We start from the raw sequence: 24617 nt of genomic DNA, 5'->3' as shown, positions 1-24617 counted from the left end.
TGCCCAAAACTATCTTAGCAGAGATGAACCAGTCCATCTTGTAGTGACTGATGAAAGTGTGAAAGGATGTGCAGCAACTTTGCAAATATCTTCCAAGGCCCAGCTGGTAAAGTATGCTACTGAAGCAGCTGTAATGCTAGCAGGAGTCAGCATTCCCTGCGCTACACAGGCAAGATGGGTATATTCATCTAGGCAAGGGCTGAGAGAAGCCACAGAGACATTCTTACCACTCATAGGGTGCATTCAGACGGGGCATTTACAATGGTATAGGTGCCGGTTGGAATCGGTGTACTTACCGGCGTTCACACGTAGAACATTTGCCTTCCGTCCCTAACCGTTGCAAAGAGCTTTAAACCATTGTATTCTGCCACTAGGTCCCCAGGTGGTGGTATCCTGAGTGCACCGTTCTAACCGCTTTCCCCCCCCCCCCAATCTGATCGCTCTCCACTGTTGTAGAGCCGCTTCCGCTTTTCGCCCACCATTTTTTTGGTTAGGTTGGCGATATGCGCTTGGGCAAAGATTCGCCCCGGCATTTGTTTTTTTAAAAAAAAGAAAAGGTCCTTAGTTTAAGGTTTCAGAAGAGTCCGAGACCTCAGGGAGGCCAGTTTGCTCTTTAAACTTTAAAGGTAAGTCCTCTCTTCAGGGCATGCTTTTCTGGACAGGGTGTTTTGCGCATGCGCAAAGATCGCCATTCTGTGGATGGCTGCCTATGTGCATGTGCAAACTGAGTAAAAAATAAACCAGACCGTCGACGCCCGCTGTGTGTGAACGAGCATACAGCGATGGGCTCCGGAGACAGGAGGTAAGTGTGATCGCGTTTCAGCTGGCATAAACTGCACCGGTTGGAACTGGTGCAGTTTAGGCTGGCTGAAACGCCCCATCTGAACGCACCCATAGTCAGATAGAAGGCTCTGAATGAAGTCCCTGTGATCCTTACTGTCCTATGCATGTCACTCTCTCCCACCTCTAACTGAAAGAATTTGGGGCCAGAAACAGCTTGACACAAATACAGTTGAGGAAGGGAGTTTTGACAAAGAAGAAAAGGCTGAGAAAAATTATTTTCCTTTTGGCTGAGGAAAGCTTGGAAATTAAAGGGGATTGTTTTGACTGTGCTGAATTAGGTTGGGAACCTGTACAACAGTTGGTAACAAGTTTAAAAATAATTTTGGTTGAAAAAATGGGACCAGGAAAAGAAAGCAGCTAAGGAAAGCATATGGCTGAACTGCAAATATATCACAGAAAAGGACAACAAAGTACCCACAGAGCAGGGTTGACAACTCTGGCCTGAAAAATTCCTGGAAAATTGGGGGTGGTGCCTCTGGAAGGAGGAAGCTGGGGAGGGATTTCATCTAGAATCTATGGTATACCATAAAGTCTACCCTCCAAAGCCATCACTTTCTGTAGGGTAACTGAGCTCTGTAGTCAGCATCACTTGTAATTCTGGGAGAACTCCAGGCCCCACCTGGAGGTTGACAACGCTACCACAGAGTTATAATTAAGCATATCAAAATCTTGAAAGCAACAAAGAGTTACCAAGCTTAGCCAACTCCAGATCCAGTACCAAGTATCCCCAGGAAATAAATGCTGTGGAAATTTGCAGCTGTGTCAGAAGAACTCCACTTTCAGTGGTCTTATTATTGCCCCCATTTAGGGCTGCCAAGTGGGGGTGGGGGGGCGGGTAAACCCCCACTTTGGAGGCCCGATTTCCGCCGCCGCGGAATCAGGCCCCAGGGGGAACCCCGCCCCCGAAGCACAGCGTGGCTGCGTCACAGGAAGTGACGCAACCACGTAGATCACATTGGGGGCATGGCCCCAATCGTCGGAGGGAAAACTCTATGGTTTTCCCTCCAACGATTGGGGCCACGCCCCCAACATGCTCTATGTCGTGTGTCACTTCCTGTGACGTTCTGGCGGCACACGCGCACATCCGGCAGCAGCTCCCGGACCCCGGCGACGCTCCCCCACCAGTGAGTCTGATCGACTTGGCAACCCTACCCCCATTTCCTCTCACAACACCATCCACCCATCCATCCATCAAAGGTGTCAACAAGATAATTCGTAGCTGACAGAGTCTGGTGCTCGCTTGCACTACAGCATCTAAGGGAGGTTTAGCATAATGCAGCCATACAGCAATTCTTGGCCATTATGGGAATGTTTCTGCATCTTCATTTTCTTAACAGAACTGCAGCAAGAAGATGACTTTCAGTTTTCACTGGTGCCAGAACATAATGACAGTAAAAGAAATACATTCTGGCCCCTCTCCTCCCATATGTTTCTAGAGAAAAATACTTAAAGTAACAAAAAGTCGAACTATTCTGAGTCTCACCTACCACAATTACCTTACTTGTATACAGGTTCCATAGAAGTCAAAGTAGCAGCAAATTCGTAAGCAGGTTGTTAGTTTCATCTGGGGAATTCCAAAAATCTTTCACTTTTGAAAAACAAAATACTGGGAACTCTGTATTACTTACAAGTGGTAGAATGACAATTAACAGGATCTGATTGGAGCTGAGACTCCTTCAATCATTATGAGAGTGCAGGATGAGGGAGAAACAGGGTATAATCCTTTTGGAACTTTCCACATGCAGATACTGCACCTGCAATGGACTGGATTGTGTCCCAACTTTTGTACTGGCTATTGTGCAGTGAGCAATCATCTGCTTCCATCCTCTGTATAGTACGGAATATATACAGCTAATGATAGAGTGAGTCGGATAAGCACAGTTGTTGTAACTAGTACCGAATAGAGCCATGGTGATATAGTAGCTAGAGCTCTAGACAATGACTAGAGAGACCCAGGTGCAAGGCCATAAAGCTTAGTGAGTGACTGACCCTAAACAATCTCACAGGGATGGTGTGAGGATAGAACAGATAAGATGTATCCTTCCTGGAACTCCTTGAAGAAAAGGTGAATAAACATGTGATAGAGGGAAAATATTTGGCCGTAACAGCAGGCAATCTCCTGTTTCAAACTATTCAGGATATACACCTATGGGTTGGACATGAGGCCTCCTGTGCTGGGTCTCTGTTCCCTGCCACCATTTGACAGGGTGGTGGCGGGAATACGGAGGGCAATAAGGTGTTGCTCAATGCACAACATTACTTGCGGTACAAAACCAAAAGTGACATCATCATTAAACCATACAGTTTTAGGTGACTCCTAGATGCAATGCTGCGGTGGCTCAAGTGGTTAAGACACTGAACTGCAGGCTGTGAAAGGTCAGTAGTTCAGCGGTTCAAGACCTGGGTGCCGCAAGACAGGGTGAGCTCCTGGCTCTAGTTCCAGCTCCTGCCAACCTAGCAGTTCGAAAGCAAGAAATTGCAAGTAGATAAATAGGGACCACTTCGGTGGGAAGGTAACAGCGTTCCGTGCGCCTTGGTGTTTAGTCATGCCGGCCACATGACCACGGAAACGTCTTCGGACAGCGCTGGCTCTTCGGCTTTGAAACGGAGATGAGCACCGCAACCCTAGAGTCGGATTCGACTGGCTTTCGAGCAAGGGAACCTTTACCTTTACCTAGATGCAATGCAAAATACCTTGTTCCTGCTGCCCCCCCCCAAAAAAAATTATTCTGCTGGAGTGCAAGCTAGGGCTGGCAACCCTACAGAGAGGAGAAATGTAAAATTTCTGGAAATTTTGAAACCGGGGGGGGGGGACATTTTTATTGGGGTTTTTTTTGGGGGGGGGAGGTTATATGGAAATTTGCAGGAAAACAGAAATATATGCAATACTTACTTTCCTATCAAACCTAAACTTCTTTTACTCATTTAACATGAAATGTTACTTAGCACATAAAATAATACTATTTGGCATCTTTGGGGGATTTTTAATGGAGAGTATTTTTTCAGTGCTCCCCCAAATTTCCCAATTTTTCTAAACAAAGTCCTGAGGACATCCCCACCCAATTTTTCTAGGTTTTTTCCTGGGTATTCACATTTCTACCTGAGGGTGAGATGTACTGTTTTATTGCAGTACAATGGCCTAGTCGATTTTAGGTGCTTTAAAGATAGTAATACAACCTTTGTAACATACCCAGTAAGTCATCTGATTTCCCTCATGCTGTGCTATCCCAGGACTGAGTCTTCCTGCACTATTCAATACTTTATTTAATGCATTTCTAGGCTATGTTCAGCCACTGCTGATTTTTGAGCAGGATGATTCAGCAACTGTTGATTTTTCAGGTTAGCCAAGTCTGCAATGTATTTCATGTTCTTTTATTCTTATCTAGATGCTACACTGTGTGGTCCCAATGTAAACCTGTCCATAACTGCAGAAGTGAGGGGGTCTCTTCTGCCTTTTGTCGATTGTAGCATCTGTTATATTTTTCTAGTGGGACTGAATATTGTTTGTAGGTTGTGTCACTTCTGCAGGAGTATACTGAATACCCTGAAGTTGTGGGCAGGTTTACATCGGGACCATACAGCGTAGCATCTAGACAAGAATAAAAGAACATGAAACACACTGCAAACTTGGCCAACCTGAAAAATCAGCAGTGGCTGAACATAGCCTAACTCAAACAGGACACGGTATCTTATTCCAAGACACTGAAATGCTGGACAAATCATCCAATTACCATGTCAGATTATACAGGGAAGCCATTGAAATTCATAAACATGAACACAATTTCAACAGGAAAGAAGAGGGCTTAAAAATAAATAGGGCATGGTTTCCAGTCCTGAAAAACACAAAATGCTCTACACCTTACAACAGCACTACAGGTAAGATTAGAATTTCAAAAGCCAATCCATATGCAAAAGAACCTCCTCAGGAAAGCTCCTCCATTAGCATGTCACAACCTGGGAAACTCCTACAAGATAATGACTCAGCCCTACCCCACCTTCCTGAGTAGATATAAATTACCTGCCTACTATTTTTCTTCTCACGTTGACACAGGGAGTACTCCATCTTTCTGTGTTATACCTCTGAGGATACCAGTCACAGCTCCTGGCGAAACATCAGGTACTACAATGCCAAGACCACGGCCATACAGCCCTGAAAATCTACAACAACTAATGAACTCTGGCCGTGGAAGCCTTCAACAAAATACAGGAATAGATGACTGTACCCCACATAATCTTACTAATGGAAAGAAACACAGACTTGAATGTCTATACAGGAGCTGCCCTTTGCATTATATAATTGTACCAATATTTTCAGTGGTAATTAGAATGAACCCCAAGGTTGAAACCTGACAACTTTGAGTATCAAGGCAAAGGACACAAGCATCATCACAAACCCAGGAAAAAAGCAGAATTTTAAGGAAGTTCTATATTCCTCTAAACTGGCTGACATGCAGGATAACAAACTCAGCAGGATTCCCCAATGTGGCAGCCTGTTCTTATTGCCCCATCTTTAGAAGAGCAGATTATTAAACTGCTTTAATACCTTTCTTTATGAAGTTACCCACCTGTTCGACAACAGAAGAGAGACTGATTAGAAGGACTCAACTATCCCCCCCACACACACACACTACTTGTTAAAACGAAGCATTCCCAATAAGCACATGGGTGGGGGGAGCTTTGTGCAAACGATAAGCTTTGTACAAATAATTAACACATTGTTTCTCCCCACGGACTAATATTATCTGATTAGCACTATAAAACCAGGAGAGAACAACAGGTCTCTTCATTGATTATTAAAGAATTATATGTCTAGAAACTAGCCAAAAAAACCCCACAGACACACCAACCAATGCTCAAGGTGTCTTACGCGCACGTGATAGGGTGTTTTTTCCTTCTTTAAAAGATTCAACGTAACAGCTGTGGGAGAGATTTCAAGATCTTAATCTAGTCCCAGTTTAAGAAGATTGTCAAAGATAATACAACCTGTACAACTGTTTTAACACAAGCATCACAGTAAAGAGTGATATGTTTCAGATGACAAAAACTATACACAGAGCTTGGGAAAGTGTGGGCTACCATGAGTTTCAAAAGGGAATGCTAGTCAAAGATCAACTAGTATTTATAGCAACAGTAATTATATAGTCTGTTTTAATAGACACTTTTAATCATGTCATCTGCTTCGGAAAAACATGTCATTAGGCTGGTATGCAAATTTACTGGTAGTAGTCTGTCTGTCACAGGCAACAATTTAACAATCAAACCAGATGGACTTGAAAATAGTTTTACATATTACCTAGAAACAGTTGTAGTCAACATCCATTTTTACCATCAGGTCTTACATTACTCCTCAACCAGAATCACCCTAGTTCAATTCTTGACATTTTTCAAAATATTATTTCCACAGCTTGAATGTTGCAGTCAATAGAGCCACTATGCACATTCAGTGCACAGTGTGATATAAGTGCCTATATAATCATAACATAAACAGTTGTATAATTTTCACACACACCAGTGCCTGAGGTTTACATCCTACATACCATTGTTTCTGCTAAATTAGTTCAAAAAAAAAGGTTTTTCATCAGTTACTTCATATAGCTTTAAAAAAAATTCCAGAATTTCCTAAAATAGATCAACTTACTATATCTACCCGGTTTCAGCTGGGATCTGTTAATTTATAATATTTATGTCATCTTCCCTCCCACTTTTCCCCACCCAGGCAGATAACAAGTGAGTTTAAACAACCTTATAAAATCAAAGCCAGCATCTTGAACAGACCTCAGAAACAAACCGGGAGCCAGTGCTACTTCATGACCACAGACTTTATGCAGTCATTTCAATACATTCCAGTAGGAACTGTTGCAGACTAACACAAATACAGAAACACAGAGTGCACAAACACAGTGACTCTGGAATCCTGTATTCTCCTGTTTTGATGGGAAACCATTTCTTCACATGTCTAAGGATACCCAATAATAATTCATGGTCTATGATTATTGAAATAGCTTTAGAACTTCCAGTTAATTCAGTGGGGTAGCCAAGTTAACCTACTGTACCACAACAAAACAGAAATTCAGTGGCACCTTAAAGACTAACATTTATTCCAGTATGAGATTTTGTGAAACGGAGCTCATTTCTTCATGCGTGTTACCAGTTGCTGTAGAAAAGAGTTATTTCTTAACATATAGGAATTCATGAGGGGTTTTGAGAAGTTTACAACAAAAAAAGTTAATTTATGGTATTCTTTTAATACAGAGGAACCTACAGAGTGTATTTCTTTGTTTTACGTTTTTACCAGTTTGGTGTAGTGGTTAAATGCGCGGACTCTAATCTGGGAGAACCGGGTTTGATTCCCCACTCCTCCACTTGCACCTGGCTGGATGACCTTGGGCAAGCCATAACTCTGGCACAGCTGTTCTTGAAAAAGAGCAGTTTCTGTCAAGTGTTCTCTCAGCCCCACCTACCTCACAGGGTGTCTGTTGTGGGGAGGGGAAGGGGAAGGAGTTTGTAAGCCGCTTTGAGACACCTTTGGGTAGTGAAGGGCGGGGTATAAATCCAATCTCTTCTTCTTCTTCTCTTCTAAACATTTGAAATTACAGCTATAATGCCAATGAAGACTTCGAGAACGAACATCTAGTTCAGGAATAACGCATCCCTGGATATCACTGACACTACACAGCATGACAAAGGAGCAGTGTTCCCTCTAAGCCGAGTTAGTGTGAGCTAGCTCACAGTTTTTTAGCTTCCGGCTCACACATTTTTGTCTTCGCTCAGGAAGGACAGCTCCCGAGCAAACTAATTTATGAAGTAGCCAAATTGCTTGCTCACAACTTTAAGGCCAGTAGCTCACAAAGTAGAATTTTTGCTCACAGGACTCCATAGCTTAGAGGGAACATTGCAAAGGAGTTATATTATGTTGATCCACTCCACTCTGCTACCAGATAAAATGACTCTCGTCCTGCTCAGAACATCAAATCAAGGATATGCACTGAGGACAACCTCATGGCAGTCATAAAAGCAATAAGGTTTTATGAGCCACAGCAAACACCAATGTCTCAACATGGAAATGGAAATCTCTTGAACTACCAACTATGGAGCTGATAGCAACATCAAGATGAAGCCAGACAACTCAAGAGGAAAGACTGTTAAGACAGCGAGGTAGACAATACACAACAAAATCCCAAATGTGCCTCATGACCCCAGATGACATGCCACAGCATCTCCCAAAGCTGGCTCTACACTGCAACCTTGTCGTGCAGTCAAATCACTTCCTTTCTGTATTCAGCTGAAGAAGAATTGAAATCAGCTTTCCACACAGCACTTAATAAAGTACTACACTTTCTATGTGGGAGTAAATCCACTTCAGCAAAGAGCCTTCCTCTCCCTGCAATTTCCTTTTTTATTATTGTCAGGCTAATTAATTATTTCCCGTTTTCTCAGGGATTGCCAGTTCTCTTCTGCCCTCATGAATAAATACTTGATTCTCAGCTGAGGGGGGGGAGCGGGGTTTGTGCTTTTGTTTTACTTTGTGGCAACCTAAGTCACCACTATTATATTATTATCGCTTTTTATTAAATTATCATTAAAATGGGATAAAGAAGGAAAAAATAATTTCCCCTCTCTAAAATAAAATGACACACGTAACAGCAGAAAAGCATTTTTTTGCAGATTCCAGGAGAGGAGAGGCAACCAGCAGTCTCTCTAATTGCCCCCAAGAAAACATGAAGGAGACAAAACAAATGAAATTGTTTAAAGGTACTCCTCCAATGCCTCAATAGCTCTATGGATATTTACGTTGGGTGGCTGAGTGTAGAAAAATCCCCATTAAATAGAAACAAAAAAAACCCCATTAATGATATCTTAAATCAAGGTGGAAGATATTGGAACACAACAGCCTGACTCCAACGTCGAACACACACACACACACACAGAGAACAAATTGTGATAATCATGGATCATATTACTAATGGGGAGCCCAACAGAGTTTTTCTTAATCTTTTCTGCCCCAATTTGTAAATGCAGAAATTTCAATGCTTGCTTGAACTGAACATCTTTTCTGTATTTTGGGGTTAAGCAATTTGTCTATCATGTCTTTTTTAAAGTTTTTGAGCTGTTGTGAAGACAAATTATACCTCAAGGTAAGATGCTAAGGTACATAGCTGTACATTTACTTACAGCTTATGAGGATTTACCAGCTCAGGAGAAAAATCTCCCTCGCTCTGTCATGCAATATTTTCTTCAACAGAGCTGTTTCAAGATAAGAAGACATTTGTTTTGTCGCAGTTTAGAAAACCCCTCAATTACCTCTTTACAAACAATGCAAAAGGAGGAAAACCTCTTTTTAAACTTTCCTCTTGCTTGCCACTTCAGAGTAGTCATCTTGAAGTCGCTAAAGCCCTGTGCAAACAAAAGGTGTTGTCTCTCTGTCTGAAAAAGCGTTGCTAAGGATCATGTAAAAATGGTGTTTCAGCAAAGGAGAATGACTTCCAGAAGGAAACATTAGCCTGTTCCTTAATAAAATTCAGTCCATAGATGAGTTAGGATAGGGCAACTGATAAAAACCATATTTCTACAAGTTTGGCTCAACATTTAAGAAACAAACATGCCTTTGGTAGATCCTGCAAAAAGCCTTTGGATTTTTTTTTCCACCATTCCATATGCTAGGTAAAAAAAAAAGTTGTCACAACTGAGAAAGCAGCATAGTGACAGGTGTGAGAACTCTTAAATAGCTTGTACAGTTATTTTTCTGTCACTTGAAAGCCAGAGCAAGAGTTGAGACCAGAAGGGACCTTGAAGACCAACAAGACTTCCAAGGGATAAATTTTTTCAGTCAAAACTCCCTTTGTCAGATACAAGTAAAAGCAGAGCCTCTTTTATAAATCTTTGTTTTATTAACTTTATTTATATATTTAAATTATATATTTAAATATTTATTTATAATAACTCTGATATTATGAACTGCCATGTCCAGGGGGCTGCCTTTCAGAAATTCACATTCTTATATAAACTATTTTAAACTTGATTTTATAGCTCTGGACCAATCCGTGTATGGCAAGGAGACCAATTTATGGCTCTCCATAAACGTAAGTGAATGCCAAAAAAGAGATGCGGAGGGGAGTTTTTCAGCTCAGTTCCTCATCTATGGGTCCAAACCTAGATCCTCATTAGCAGTGGCACTTGAAGCTCTCAAGAAAAGTTCCTGAAAAGCAAACTCCTACCCCATGCCTTGAATGCACTGTTTGTGACGCCATCATCATCCACCCCAAAGTCAGCAAAGCAGCTGCATATTGATGACTAATTTCAGGAAGAACTGGTGAGTGATTTACTAATTACCTCCTGTTCTAGTAACAGATATAAAGTTTTAGAAAAACCAGAAGAACAAAATATTCAAATGCCATCCCCCCTGCATTCCTATGGGACTGATATGGCTGGGGGAGAAAGAGAAGAAGCTGCCTACCACCCGGAAGTTGATTTAAAGTCTGCTAATTTATATTCAGTTGTTCTGGAAGAAAGTGTGGGAGGATTATCTAAGGATGATGTGTTAAAAATAGTAGGAGATCACTGTCTAGTCACAGTGGACACCATAGCTGCTATATATCAACAACTTGATAAAATCTCAACTAAGTCAGATGCTTTAAGAGATGAGAAGAAAGTTCCTCCAGAAAAAGAACTAAGGAAGGGAAAATTTCCATCAGTTACTTCTAAATTTCGAACTAATGAAATAGTGTATCCAACTAAAAGAGCAACAGGTCACTTAATTTTGCAAAATAGTCAAATAGTACTGTTAATTGCCAGAAACTCCCTAAACTGAGATTGGATGGGTGAACAGAAGGGAGATTGTTCGATCACTGAGTCAGTTGCTTTGTATTGAGCCACACTCCATCAATCTGGAGAAGATAGCAAGACTTACAAGTATTAATTTTGGTTAGAGAGTATTATTAACATTTAGACAAACTACCATTCCCCTTATGCAGCTAAAAATGAGTTTTCTTTTCACATATGCCCCATAAGAGTGTTCAGTGAAGAAAGGAGAAAACTATTATTGTTATGGGACACTAATAAAGTATCCTCTACAGGAGAGCAAGCCCAATATCTGCTTGAATCCTTCAATGGATATTTGCCTAAAAAGACAATTAATTCCTAGTTATGCTTTGATATTTGTATACGGAAGCCTTCAAAATTAGATCAAAAGAGTCCTAAAGAACCCTTAGTGTTACACACTCAAGGGAAAATTCAAAAGAGCCTCCACACGAAGGGGACATAACAATCTATGGCCAACTGGCTCAGAAATAAGAAATTATTAAATGCATATGTTTCAGCTAACTTACAACCAAAATATGAGACAAATAATTATCCCAATGCATTTAATGCAGTTGAATACTCCTCTAATGAAAGACAAGAACTGGTAAAGAGAGCCAGTTTGGTGTAGTGGTTAAGTGTGCGGACTCTAATCTGGGAGAACCGGGTTTGATTCCCCACTCCTCCACTTGCACCTGCTGATGTGACCTTGGGTCAGTCACAAGCTCTGGCACAGCTGTCCTTGAAAAAGAGCAGTTTGTGTCAGAGTTCTCTCAGCCCCACCCACCTCACAGGGTGTCTGTTGTGGGGAGGGGAAGGGAGAGGAGTTTGTAAGCCGCTCTGAGACTCCAAGTGAAGGGTGGGGTATAAATCCAATCTCTTTTCCTCTTCTTCTAAATCTCCAGAATCCCCCAGAACTAAGCAAAGGGACATGTTTGGAAGCCACAATTCTGGACAACTCTCTATTGGTTCCATCCTCATCTCTCACCAAAACCATGGACTGGCAGGATGCTACCCATTCTTCAACAGAAACACCACAACTTTTCGACCCAATCTCTTCAACACCAATTTCAATGAATGCTTCTAAGGATGCCAAGGCTGTAAACTTTTGCAAGACTGCAGATAGAGAATTATGGAAACAAGAATTGAAACAGCAGTTATGCAAGGTATTAGGACTCCAGTGATAGAATGACTCCCTAGTACTGATTGGGCCAAAATCAATTTAAGCTACAGAAAATTTTTGTCATTCGACCTGTTGTGAGGCTGCAGCTTTTTACCCATGAGTCGCCACGGAGACTTACAGCTTCAGTATGGCTGCAGGTTCCCACAGTTAACTTGTGAAAAAAGTAATATCTAATTGGCCAAGTTAAATTGTTTTTTCCCTGCCAATCTTATTCTTAATCTCCCATTTTAATTCCTTAAGTGTTAAGGGTGTAGTTTCCCCTCCTCACTCTAGTATTTGGGGGCTGTTAGTGATTCCCTCCGTACTCTGTGTTGGGGAAGGATGGATTTGCCTTCAAGCTTTAGGATGAATAGGCCCCTGAGTTCATCTAATACTCTGGTTCCTTGACCTTATCCCAGAGGTAGGGTAAAAGGTAGTTTTCTTTTCCTTTTCATGTGTGCTGTTTTGCTATGCTGTTCACTCATTTCTACTATGTTTTTTCCCTGCTGGGGAAGGGGGGAGAGGTCACATTCTAAGGATATTTTTCATGTCCTCAGTTTAACTTGCCATAGCTGATGCTGTGCCAGGAGTAGGAACAGCATTTAGGCAAACCTATTAGGTAGCTCCCCTAGATGTTAAGGGTTCATCTCAACTAGAGCTGTGTTCAGAAAATAAGCTGTCATCTCTTCCAGGAGCTATTTAATTTTGCAGTCTTCCCTTCTCCCCCCCCCCCCCATGCTTTCTCCCCAGTCAGTGAGTGTTGTATTACAGGCATCATGGAGAATCGTGTTTTTGTATTTGACTTGCTCTGAGTTGTAAAGTTTGTGCCTGCATTTTTAAAATGCATATAGATTGTGGTATGAAATTATTCAAATCAATGTTGCACACCTCAAAATCTCTTTCTCAAGTTACCCATTTTTTTTCACTGCTGTCCAGAACTTTAATTTAAAAAAAGAAAGAAAGAAAGAGGAGGTGCTTGTCCATAGATGATTTGTTCAGTTTATCCCATAGCCTTTGTCTAGGCACTGAGTCAAAGACTGCTCTGAGATCCATGAAGGTGACAGCTAACCTGCCATCTCTTGAGCTAGTGTACTTATCTACAATAAACTGGAGAGTGTGGCATTGATCAACTGCACTGGCACCTCTATGGAATCCAGTTTGCTCTTGACCCAACATGGCTTCATCTTCCATCCAAAGAAGTAGCTTGTTATGGAGCAAAGAAGCATATAGTTTGCCCACCACTGAAAGTAAACTTATGGGCTGATAATTGTTTGGGTCAGTTGGATCACCCATTTTGTAGATGGGAAGTATTATTGCGTGGCACCAAAAGGCAGACATAATCCCTGTCTCGTTGATTTGTGTGAATATCGGTGCCAGGCTTTACGACAGTTTTTTAGACCGTTTACTTCCTCCGTGATCTCATTATTCCAACGCACTGGCCTAAGTTTATTATAAGAACATAAGAACATAAGAGATGCCAATGTTGGATCAGGCCAAAGGCCCATCCAGTCCAACACTCTGTATCCCACAGTGGCCAGAAATACCAGTGCCATCAGGAGGTCCACCAGTGGGGCCAGGACATTAGAAGCCCTCCCACTGTTGACCCCCCCCCCAAGCACCAAGATGACAGAGCATCACTTGCCCCAGAGTCCCTATCTATACCTTGTGGCTAATAGCCACTGATGGACCTCTGCTCCATATGCTTATCTAATTCCCTTTTGAAGCCGTCCATGCTTGTAGCTGCCACCACTTCCTGTGGCAGTGAATTCCAAGTGTTAATCACTCTTTGGGTGAAGAAGTACTTCCTTTTATCCGTTCTAACCCGACCGCTCAGCAATTTCATGGAGTGTCCACGAGTTCTTGTATTGTGAGAAAGGGAGAAAAGTACCTCTTTCTCTACCTGCTCTTTCCCATGCATAATCTTATAAACCTCAATCATGTCACCTCTCAGTCGTCGTTTCTCCAAGCTAAAGAGCCCTAAGCGCCTTAACCTTTCCTCATAGGGAAAGTGTTCCAACCCTTTTATCATTCAAGTTGCCCTTTTCTGCACTTTTTCCAAAGCTATAATATCCTTTTTAAGGTGTGGTGACCAGAATTGCACACAGTATTCCAGATGAGGTCGCACCATTGATTTATATAGCGGCATTATGATATTGGCTGATCTGTTTACAATACCCTTCCTAATAATCCCCAGCATAGCATTGGCCTTCTTTATTGCAGTCACACACTGTCTCGACATTTTCAGTGAGTTATCTACTACAACTCCAAGATCTCTCTCTTGATCAGTCTCTGCCAGTTCAGACCCCATCAACGTGTATTTATAGTTAGGATTTTTGGCTCCAATGTGCATCACCTTGCACTTGGCCACATTGAACCCCATTTGCCATGTTGACGCCCACTCGCCCATCTTTGACAGATCCCTTTGGAGTGCCTCACAATCCTCACTGGTTTTCACCACCCTGAACAACTTCGTATCATCCGCAAATTTAGCCACTTCACTGCTTACTCCCATGATTTTGATTTTGGCTCAACTGAAGAGGAATGGCAGATTGAAGAAAGCTACATTGTAGAGTGTTTAATTTTAATTGAAGAGGGAGATGATCACTACCCATGTATTCTGTTGTCTCCAGTGAGTCAATCATATTGAACATGTTAGATGATACTATAAAGTAATCAATGACACTGGCTCCACACTGGTTAATACATTTAAAGCCTGCCTTGCTATCAACCCTCGGGCAACCCTTAACAATTAGGAGCCCACTGTTAATAATTAGAGAAGCTAGCCTTTTCCAGCACTTTTGATCTTAATGTCTTTAGATTTTCTTGGCTCCAAGCAAAAGTTATTTATTGACTGGTCTTTAAAGCTTTTAAGGAAGAGCTCCTCATAGGTTGCACCAGTCCGAGTGTTAAGATCATTGGTCGGCATTAGCAGGACTGTCTGACACGTATCTCTAATTTTCTGTATACAGGTGTTCAATTGGTATGTCAATGCTGCTTTATATGTGGTTGGAGGAATATATGTGTTAATCAGTATAAAAGAGAAGTTATAAAATTGCAGGAGTAAAACAATCGGATAAGACAGTTCACTCGATAGCACTATAACATTGACCAATAAACTAGTAGAGATCAAGCAAGCAATTCCTACAGAGGGACGGCCTAGTTTATTTCTTTTGAAAGCCTCAAGAGAATAAGTGGTGAAGCCAGAAAGATAGATTTTACTAAGCTGCCAGGTTTCCAGAAGCAAGACTATATCATCGTTATCTAGGAACTTCTTCGTTTCTTGGGATCCTTCTCTGCTTTCCCATCCTCCCATATTCCATGGGAGGAATTTCAGTTTCTGCATGCTGACACTAAGTCAGTCATTCTTCTCAATGGGACGGCATCAGGATCAAACTCATTAACATTGGATGAAGGTTTAAGAATCATGGCCTGCTCCACTAAGTAGTGTTGCCCAAGTGGGCTCAAGCTACCGTTCCATTTCAGTATTGATGGTATCAGAGGGCAATCTATTTCAAGATGTTTCCTCAGAGGCTCATTCTCAGCAGGTGGCAGGACCTTCATACGAGTAAGCTTGGCATCTTTAATCCAAAGTGCTTAGTTTTTTATATCAGTTAGAGCATGAGTAAGAGATTGGAAATTGGCTAACGTTTTATCTTGTCCTCGGGAGGGCAAAGCTCCAAAAGAGGCAATTAGATTCTCTTCAAAGGAATCGCAGTTAGAAAGATCTCTAATAATGGGAGAACTGTTTCGCTGCTTCTGCACTACATGATTAGTCACATGATTAGCTAGATTCATCCTACTGAGGGAGAAATAAGGTCCATCAACTGTTCATTATCAGCAGGCAGTTGAGGTGGCAAGTGGACAGCTGTTTGAAAGGGTGTTGCTTATAGTGTTGGATTTGGTTTGTGAGTATAAGTGAGGGAATTCTTGGGGAGAAGAAATCTTTCACCCTTAATAAGTCCTGGAACCCTTTCTACATATTTCAAATCAATTTATGAGAAATGCCTTTGTAGCAAAAAGGAAAGATGTTCCTTGGCTGCATGCTTTGCAGACTAATTAATCAAGCGGCCTTGATAGGGGAAGATATTCAAAGCAATTTTATTATGGTTCCAAGATCAGCGATGGGAGGACAGGGTGTGAGATACAAATATTGCCCTTTTCACAACCAAGCTTAATTTCACTAGACAAAATTCTTAAGTATGAAGATATTTTAGATGATAAAGGATCCCTAAAAACAAAGGAAGAACTAACAAGGCAAGGTGTCAATCTATTGGTGGGTAAGGGCTCAAATTGAATCTACATATATTAAAGATAGAAAATCTGGTTTTTATTTAGAACAACGTCGATTTGAAAAATTGTTATGTACATCTAATGATAAGTTGATTAAGAAAATGTATGCATGGCCGGTTTTCTTCGTCTCATCCTAAAGGACACGACATCCAACCCTTGGTTGTCCCTTCTTGCGGGTAAACTCAAGACATTGGGAGTTCCGATTTCCTCACCTACTGAAGAGCTGTTGCCCTCCCAGCTCGAGGAAACCTTGAGGAAACTCAAACAGTTGGATTGGGCTAGCACCGTGGCCAGGGCCAGATGCACCTGTTCTCCTTTGGCTCTGGGGTTGCCCCCTCCAGAGAGATTTCTGGATTTTCATTCATCGCTACCAATTCCATCCCACCGCCGTGCCTTTATGCTGGCCCGCTTAAATGCATTTCCAACAATGGTAACGCTGGGCAGATTTGGAGGCTTACCTTACTCAGATCGCCTCTGTCTGTGCAACTCTGGCGAAATTGAAACTTTAGACCATCTGATGTTTCGCTGTCCCCATTGGACTCAAGATAGAGGGATAGATATCATTCCTATTCTTACGAAGATGAATCTTCCCTTGCAACCTTGGGTGCTTTCAGTATTGCTATCTGATTCAAATGCTGGTGGACTGATAACAGCTAACGTGGCGCGGTTCCTGGCTAAGGTTGCCGCTCTCAAGAAACACTGAAAGCTCTATCATCTTTGCAAACACCTACACCGATTTTTAATCTTCGGAGGATTTTAGTTAGTTGGCTCCGCCCCAAGTGTAGTTAGGTCTTTTTTATTCTCTGGGCTATGCCTGGGTTTTATATGTTTACTGATTGTGACTATGTACTTGTCATATTTTATGTCAATTTTATGTACCTATTTTACCCCTTTTGCATTCTCTTTTGGTCAAGACTTCGGTCATATAGACCCGTAATACATTGAATTGAAAATGTATGTATTTTAATGCAAATGAAAATGGAAGATTAAGTGGTTATAGACTGCATGATTAAATGGATGCAAAATCTAGGTTATAATATTGATCTTAAGTAAACTGAAAAGTGAATGTGAAAGTGACTACATCAGTTGCATTTAAAGAGAATCTGTATGTTTTATAGATGGTATTTGACACCAGATAGATTAGCTAAAATGTGGAAACATATGTCTGATTGTTGCTGGAAGTGTAAAAAACATGTAGGTACGTTTTACCATATGTGGTGGACATGTAAAACTGTACACAAGTTCTGGGACATACAATTATACAGTCTTGCAGACTTCATTACCTTTTCGACCAGAATTGTTTTTACTGAATTGCATACCAGATGATTTTGATAAAAATCAAATATATTTTATAATTCATGTAGTAACAGCAGCTAGAATGTTATTTGCAACTTTTTGGAAACTTCCAACAATACCTTCTGAACAAGACCTAATAGTGAAGACTATGGAAAGTGCAGAAATGGACAAATTGACTTTGATCTTAAAAGGGCAAATGGAAGAAGATTTTGTTGGACTATGGGCTTCTTTTTATGACTGGATAAGAAAGAAACATAAAGATATGAACTTTTTGATAATATAATATGAAGAAGCCTTTATGAACTTTTAAAATTTCAGTCTATCTCTTTGTAATGTGAAATCACATGTGGAGAATATTTATATGCAGAAGACTTATTACTTTTGTTTCCCTTTCTTCCCCTACTCCTGTATATCCCCCCAAAATATTAATAAAGTGTATTACAAAAACAAAATGCCCTTGGATGCTCCATCCATCCTTTTTGCCTCTGATCTCTTATTTGTAGTGGCATTTTTTCTCAAAATTTCCTCAAAGGCTTCCATGTTGATTGGAGGGTCCTGGTGAGAGCATACTGATAGGTCATTAGAATTACAAGGAGCTGACGATTCATTAGCTAAACAGTCAAATCTATTAGAGATTGTTGTTGGTGAGAGATTTTTTAAAAAACTCTTCCATTCTACCCTCAAAGGGTACTGCCCTTTTCCTTTTCATGGTTGTTGTAGCTAATCAGCTGATTAATTAAACAGTCTACTTTGACCAGCTGGATTTGCTTTTACTCCACTAAACTTGTTAGACAAATACTGTGACTTGTATGGAGCAAAAACAAAGGTAATAATAATTGAAACCTAATTTAAAACCTAATAGTCAAACATAAAAGAGTAAACCCTAGAGGGCAGTTCTATAAAATTTATTTTAAGGTTAAAAACTCCTACACTGAATCTTTTTATTTATGGAAATCACCTGCAAGCTGAGCTATCTAGATTAACCAAGGTCAGCCTTAGACTAGCAAAATAAATCATTGAGAAATACCAGGAGAAATAAAGGATAGAACAGGCTAACAAGCTCAATTATGACACAGCTAAATTAGCCTAGTTAACAAGATTTAAAATGATCTCCTCAAAGCCACTAGCAATTACATCCTCACCTAACTGGCAAAAATTAAAAGTAGGCTGAGCATCAAATCGAAAGAATTTCAAAAAGAGTAAAGAAAAACAGCAACCAGTAAGACCAAACTAAGCACTAGGCAATTTCCACAAAAGCAGCCAAGCAGCCGAGCCTGGCTGGAATACCGCCCAGCCACCCAGCCCAGCTGCTAAAACAAACCACTCTGTGGCTGATAAAACCAGGAAAAACACACTTTAAAAGATCAACAGCCTGCAAGGCTCGAAAAGATTTATAACCACTAAAAGACCAAATAAAATATTTTTAAAATCAGATAAAATCAAGTAAAAGATGTGGATTAAAGCTCGAGCAGTAGGTTCCTCGTCTTCCAATCACCAGTCAACACAAAATTATATTAGGAACACCGGGAAGGGGGGGGGGGGATTACTACTGATCTCCAGTCTATAGGGATCAGTTTCCCTGGAGGAAATAGCAGCTTTGGAGGGTGGGCTCTGTGGTATAGGTGGAATCTCTCTTCCATGGGCACTACCCTCAAATCTTCAGGAATTTTCCAAGCTGGAGTTGCCAACCATATGATAAGAGTAAATTCTCATGAAAAAGAAAGCCCAGGGGAGCTGCCTTATATGCAAACCCTGTCAGCTGAGTCCATACCAGGATTATGCAGAGGAATACTGGTATCTTCAAACCTACAGTTACCCCACTTTTTATGGAGAGACCATGGCAACTGCAGCAGAAGAGTCTCTATGAAGAATATGTTTTTACATCTCCACAAAAATGAAACAAAACAAACAAAAACTTTGTCTTTGAAAAAGTGGAAGCAATCTAATGGTGTGAACTAGCCAATAGCAATCTATGTTAAGTTTAACATAACTTGTGGTTCTTTCAGGGATCATACTCACCTTCAAAAATGAGTATATTCTTCTCCAAAGCTTACAATAGACTCAACCCACTGCCGCAAAAAGGCGGATTGATTTAAATCAGATATTTTAAATTGTAATTTAAATCATGGGGGGGGGGGGAAACCCCTGTAAATCAAGTTGTTCCATTATTTAGATACTTCCTAAGTGAATGTACAGACTAATTGTTTTTAAAGAACATTTTATTAGGGTATAATAAACATAAGTCAAATATAGATCACAAATTTTGTACCAATACATCTTACCCTCCCCCCCCCCCGGTTCGGCTTCCCACAATGCTCCAACCTCCTGCTCAGTTCTTAAATCTTCTTCATCACCCCCTTTTATTGTCCATTGTACATGTCTATAGGTAACTTACCCCTCCCTATTTTGGTTTTACATCTTAATCTATTTTTTAATATCTGTTAACTTTCAATAATTATCAAAGCTAAATAAACCGTCCCTTACATCCCAATTCTTTTCCAGATAGTCTTTAAAATCTTTCCAGTCTGCAAAAAAGTCTTCTGCTTCCAAATTATTAAGCTTCCTTGTCAATTTGTCCATTTCAACCATGAAAAGTAATTTCTTGATCCAGTCCCCAACTTCAGGCACTTTATCCTGTTTCCAACATTGGGCATATGTCATTCTGGCCGTTGTGATCATGTACCACATCAATGTCCTTTTTGCCACATTAACTTCCTCCGTTTTAAGTCCCAAAAGTAATATTTCCGGTTCTTTCTTAAATTTACACTTCACAATTTTTTCAATTTCTGCATGTATCTCAGCCCAATACCTTTGTACCTGCAACCATAAAGTAATATTGATTTCAAACTGAACAGAGAGTACAATTCTGTGCAGAATCAGTTCAGGCAAAGGGCCCATCTACATGTTATATTTTACCAAGATTGTTTCTGGGTTCTCCACTCTGCCTTTCCCAAAATGAGACCTGAAATGGCCCCAGGGGATACTGTTTCCCCCACTGTGGAAACCCAGATGTACCCTATCCATGCACATGCAGGCATGTACAGCTCCCAAAAGGGGAAAAGAAAGCCCCCCTCCCCAAGACATTTCAGATCAGGAAAATGGCACTGAGGAAAGCTGAAACCATACACTGTGGCCCCAATCCAAATCAGGCACCATGTGCACAGCACTTGAGGGGGTCTTGCAGCTCACATCTGACTGAAAGAACCTAGACATATCCTTTGCAAAATGAAATCTGTGAATTGGCCCTACACTGGAATCACCATTCTTAGATTGGAGTAAGTCAGCACAGGATTGCACTGTAAGTTATTGAAATATTTCACTTTTAGAAAATGATATTAGATAGCTTTTTATACAGTCTATGATCAGCACAGGTCACATGACTAAAACTCTTATAAAGTAATAAAATTGTACGGAAAAAGACAGATACAGTTCTTTAAATCTGTAAGTCTTACAAAAGTACGTCAGTTTAAAATTCTTCACATTGTACAACCAAAACAAAGGGGTTAAGATTCTAAGTTGTTAAAATTCATGTTGATTGGTAAGATTTCCTGATGGATTTTGTAGGCAGCTGTGAAGAATCTCGTGCTGAGTACTGTGACTTATGGGTTAACACCCGTAAGAAGTGTCCTAGTAATCTGTAGATCGGAGTGGCCATGATACCTTCTAAGTAGGGGGGAAACGGTCTTTAAACAAATTTCTTGATGGAGCGGACAATATAAGTAGATTATGTTCTAAAGTTTCAACTTCTCCGGTGCCACAGAGGCAGACCCTTTCCAGCATAGGAACCTTTCTATAAAGCCCCTCCACAACTGCAGAGGGGAGTGCTCTCCATCTGGCTAAAGAGAATGTCCTCCTTGGCCCAGGATCTCCAATAGTGAGAGATAAGCATCCAGAGCAGCAACATATTTCAGTGCTCTGAAGCTAGAAAATCTGGTGTTGTACTAATGTCGCCCTGGCCTTTGCTTAATGGTTGCTTTTGCACGATCAAATCCCATTTCTAGAATAATTTGCGGAGAAAAGCCCAAACTCATCAGCTTTCAGTGCACTGCCTTTGACCAGGAAGACAGAAAACTGTCCCAGCGAGTTAAAGGTGCTAGGCCCTGAGGAATAAAATTTTGTTTGAGCCATAAATGAATGGAGGTGGGGGATATCCTGGCCTCTACTTTAACCAGGCTGTATTCAAAGCGCAGACGTGCACTAGAGATGCAGCTGGGCAGTTGGAATAAAGATCTTAGAAATTTTGATTGTACTTGCTCAAGTGGCGAATAACTAGAAGGGGATGGGCCTAGTGTTGTACCATACATAAGTTGTGGTAGGGTTTCAGCCTAGTATAATTTGAAGGCTGCTGGAATATATTGCCGTCCTTTAATACATGAGAATTTCATTATGGCTTGGGCAAATTTATGGCCAGCTTCGACCACATGCTCATGATGGGCTTTCCTTGCCCCAGAAGATTGTAACACTACCCCCAAGTACTTATAGCTTGTCACCTATTCAATCTTGTGACCACTGATGTTCCATGTCCTAGTCTTGGGTCTCTTGTCAAATTTCACAGTTTTTTGTTTTCGATAACTGATCATGAACTGGTTCTCTTTGCAAAAGTGAGCAAACATTTTTAGTGCTCTTCTGAGAACCACTGGTCTTCTTGATAATATAACTGTATTGTCAGCATATAGTAATAGAGGGGGGACTCTCCCCCGGAAAGAACAAAATATGCGAAAAAAGAAAAGCCACTGCAGTGGGGATGGAATTTGAAGCGACAATATACTGTAGTAGAGAGAGCCCAGGAGTTAAACAAGCGTTTGGGCAAATTTTCGGGACTTTGGCAAATTTTGAAAAAAGTAAATGTTGTGTATGAAATATAATGTGTGAAGGTATTGAGCTTGAGTCTGACCAAGGTATTGAAAACCGACCTATCAGAACAAAGGAAGTTCTGGAGGGAAGCAAAGTGATTGGTCTTTATGTACTGCATTTGATTGGATCTTATCTGACATGTGGGCGTGGCTTGCCAAGCCCGGACTGTTTAAAAGGAGCCTGTTGCTCCATTGTTTGTCTCATTCTGGTTCTTCTGACTTCATGTTCAATAAAGCTGTTATCACTGTTCACCTTCTGCCTCGAGTCTTGTATCTAACAGTAAACATGCTTAAAATTGGCGATCGGCGAGGCAGCAGAAGCAGTAAGCGAGATCTAAGCTTCTTCCAGGAAGTTGAAGAGCAACTGGCACATGTGACCAAAACAACCATAGACTCTTTTCAGACTGCAAGTTAAGTCATTGCCCTCTGCTGGCAAAAACGAGTTACTTCACAAGAACGGTGCTATACTTTGGCGGCTATTTCAAGGGACTGTGTTCACACTGGAGAAGTGACTAGCCTCTGATCACAGGGACTTCCAATATAGGAGGAGGAGGAGGAGGAGGAGGAGGAGGCGACCTTATTGGTGGTGGCCCAAACAATCTGTGCGAGAGACGTGGGCACGAGAGGGTGACAGCTCTTGACAGAAACTGCTCTTTTTCAAGGACAGCTCTTATCAGAACTACGGCTTGCCCAAGGTCATCCAGCCAGGTGCAAGTGGAGGAGTGGGGAATCAAACCCGGTTCTCCCAGATTAGAGTCCGCACACTCAACCACTATATACAGGCGAGGCCTGTATACAGACGACTAAGCGAAGCTGTAAGCGATGGGTATACCATGGATATACTCAAAAAAGTCTAATGGGCAAAAGGGCGGATAGACTCTCTACAAATTTGGCTTTTAAAGCAACAAATGGAATGAGCCACAAGACTGAAGGCATGAATGTAAGTGGATTACAGTCCTTGCAAAAGAAAAAGGGATTTTGTTTTGAGATGACCAGTTCCAGTTCCAGCACGATAAAGCCACAGGGAAAATGTTTAAGACGAATGAAGATAACAGTGTGCGAAGAGAAATTGACTGTGTTATACTTACTGAGGGAAATATGATTATTAATTTGCTTTAAAGGAAGGAGGGGAAAATAATTGTAAAATGAGATGCCATTCTCTTAAATTTGTATTTAAGCGAATTAGCGATTCTCCTGTACTGCTCTCTATATAGTCAGATTTGATGGTTTGCTAACATAATTGATGATGATGATTGACCACTCTCAATGTCAAGAAATGCAACTTTTATATTGTTAAGCTAATATTTTTATAAACAATGTATGACCTCCAACTCTTGGGTTTTAGTGGGTTTTCTTTTCTTTCTCCTTTAGTATTAGATTCCCTCCCTAATTTCGTTGTCGTTTTTAGAAAATGCAAATTAAAAAATCCCCTACAGGGAGCCAAAAAAAAAAAAGTTTGTAAAGACATTTGGGGCTTATAGGGGGACAGGTGGTCTCACAGAAATGCAGGCCTCTGGCCTTATAGAGCTTTGAAGATAAGCACCACCACCTTGAAACGGATCCAGTACTCAATAGGAAGCCAGTGAAATTGAGGGCACTGAAGAGAGCTTATTAGCATCCTTTGGTGCCCTCCCACTCAGAGATTACAAAGGTTGACTACTATGACATTAAAACACAAACTGACCATATACCAGATGAACAGTCCTGCTCAGCCAAGATGCCTTTAAACAGGCCCTCATGGAATGAGAAACCAGCTGAGTCCTTTCAGTCACAGCTGGGGTCCAGCACTGGGACATTTTAAATTTATGGATATATGGTGGGAGATAGATGTTTCCAGGAGTGTATAGAGTTTCCAGGAGTGGACAAAAGAGACCAGAGAATCTCTTCTAGATGCAAAGTACAATTTGGGTGGGGTTCCTGAATCCTGATTACTTCTCGGGTGGCTGAAGAAATAATGGATTGCTAATTTAAACTATCAAAATGGAAACAATACTGCTTGACGAGCCACTTGGGTTTAGGGTGTGGGAAAATAGCAGGTCAGGAGTTTTCATTATGAAGGAAATGTGGGGAGCAAAGCTGAGGCGAGATTGATAGGATTAGCGATGGAGATTGAAAGAAGTAACTCTAAGGCGAGGCAAGTCCATTGTCCAGAGTATGCAGATGTCAGCTGGGTGGAGGGGGAAGTTGCAGTTGTCAGAGCAAGATTGCATGTGCTTCCCACTGCCTGGACATGATTATGGGGCCTGCCAGTCCTGGCATCCATCTTTGTGTCCACTTATGTCAAGTTGCCTGATATATGGACTCCTGGGGTACCCCTATGGGGTTCATTGCTGGTTGAAATGACCACTCCTGATAGATAGGGGGTCGGTGTACTTACA

This window comes from Gekko japonicus, unplaced genomic scaffold, assembly GCF_001447785.1.
Source record: "Gekko japonicus isolate JY-2015 unplaced genomic scaffold, Gekko_japonicus_V1.1 scaffold679, whole genome shotgun sequence".
Lineage (NCBI taxonomy): Eukaryota > Metazoa > Chordata > Lepidosauria > Squamata > Gekkonidae > Gekko > Gekko japonicus.
This window is presented reverse-complemented; position numbering follows the sequence as displayed.